Raw genomic sequence first — 1,921 nt, forward strand, 5'->3', positions numbered from 1 at the left:
CCTATTTTAAGTTAAGCTGCAGGAAATTTTGAGCAAACCATTTTTAAATATCCCTGAAAAAGTTTATAAGTGGAAAATTTAATTCAAGTTCCTAGGATCATAGCTGAGGTAAACCTGGGTATCGTATGAATAAAATGTAGATGTGGTTTGATGTGTTTTTTTTTATTTATATATATATATATATATATATATATATATATATATATATATATATATATATATATATATCAATGTAATTGATCACACCGTACAGTAAGACTCCAACCACATACTGTATTACCTGTAGTACTACACCGCCCTCTGTGGGTCAGTCACAGTATTTCCATCTAATCACCAGCAGCTTGTGCCATCACCAATCATGCGTCATGGCTGCTTGAGTTTCTTTTTCCTAACGCGCCAGAGTCGCCACTGATCTTTGCTTTTGTTTGGTTTCATCCGTTGAGAAACTTTAATTCGTTTAACGCCACTCGTGACGTCACGGCCCCGCCTCCTCCCTCCTCCCCTGCCGGAGGTGGGGAGTCTCTTGAGCCGCGATTCCACAAACATCTACTCGGCGCGGTACGGTTCGCCACTATTGTATCTGACTCGGCTCGTCTCGGTTTAGTTGTTTTTCCATATAGCCTCATCGTGGGTGGAGTCGTCATAGCGCAGCGAGCCGAAAGTCCCTTAACGTCATTTGTGTGCGACACCAACGCAACATAACGGAGACGATGGTACACCTGCTGCTCGGTCTGTGGCTTTCTGTCAGATTCAAAGTAAAAGAAGAGTCATAGAAAGCTGAGAGCAGCGAGTCGGAACACTCAGGAGACACACAGGAGAGTTTAGGAGGCAATACAGCAGTATCAAGCTGAAGACAAGAGGATATGAACTGGACGACATATGAGGGTAAGCTAATGCTAGTTCGCTAGCTATCGTGTATCAGTCCTGTGAACGACCCTGTAATGGCTGCAGTTTATCGCTATTAGGTATTAAAATATGTATGCTGTGTATGTGTTTCAGATGCTCTCTGATGAGACTTCATGGGATTTACCTGAAGCAGCAGCACATGAGCCTGCAGTGGCACAAGGTGTAGAGGAGGAGGACAGAGATGTACAGGATGCACTGATGCACTACGTGTCATGTAAAAGTTAAAAGTTATTCTTCTTGTTATACTTCTGTTTTTCTGTCCCCGGACCACTATTGTTTTCTTGAATGCAATTCTGACAATAAACTTTTGTACCTTTTGCAGATGTGTCTATGTGATAGTATGTGTTTTTCTGGGATACGTGCTTTCTATATATTTTCTTTAGCTCAAGAATGTTAAACAGAATGAAACCATATGTTGAAACGTTTACTTTAGCCATCATTCATCACAGGTTGACCTGTGGGTTAACCTAAAGGGACTAGGGACCTCCTGGCTCCCTCTTTCTCTCTTTCTTCTTCTCACGCAATGTATTCTAACCTATGCCAGATGTTGAAACCTATAAAGATCTAGTCATTGTAACTCTCTTCATTCATCCACCGCATGATGCTTGAATCACGAGCTCGTCCGTATTAAATGTACTCTTAATTTGATCTACCTGTGTCATCTCTTCATTGATGAACATCCACCTTCAGATCAACATCATTTCACTATGCTATTGTTTTATCTGTGAAGGTTAGCAAGATTACATGACAAATTAAACACCAAAACATTAAAACAGCTGTTTTAAGAATATTCCAGTTTGATAAATCAGTATTGCTTTGGTGTAATTCAGTCAACGGAATTATGAACCATAAAGGAGTTTGTGTTAAAACATGTTAAATCCCATTAAACATAAATGCATTATTAGGGAATACAGAATTGTTTGGTTCAGACTGTTGACTCTTTTCCTTCCAGTGTCTTAACAGACAAAATGAAAAGTTATGATGCAATCACATAAGTCACAAAATAGTTTATTAG

The 1,921-nt window shown here is 39.6% G+C and overlaps 1 long non-coding RNA gene across 1 annotated transcript; it reads left to right on the forward strand.

The window, feature by feature from the left end:
- Positions 1-340: 340 nt before the first annotated feature.
- Positions 341-1,554, forward strand: LOC129348019 (uncharacterized). Its single transcript, XR_008600431.1, has 2 exons — positions 341-885; positions 1,000-1,554. It is a non-coding gene; the product is annotated as an uncharacterized LOC129348019 (long non-coding RNA).
- The last annotated feature ends 367 nt before the right edge of the window (positions 1,555-1,921 follow it).

This window comes from Amphiprion ocellaris, chromosome 22 (genome assembly GCF_022539595.1).
Source record: "Amphiprion ocellaris isolate individual 3 ecotype Okinawa chromosome 22, ASM2253959v1, whole genome shotgun sequence".
NCBI classification, from domain to species: Eukaryota; Metazoa; Chordata; class Actinopteri; family Pomacentridae; genus Amphiprion; species Amphiprion ocellaris.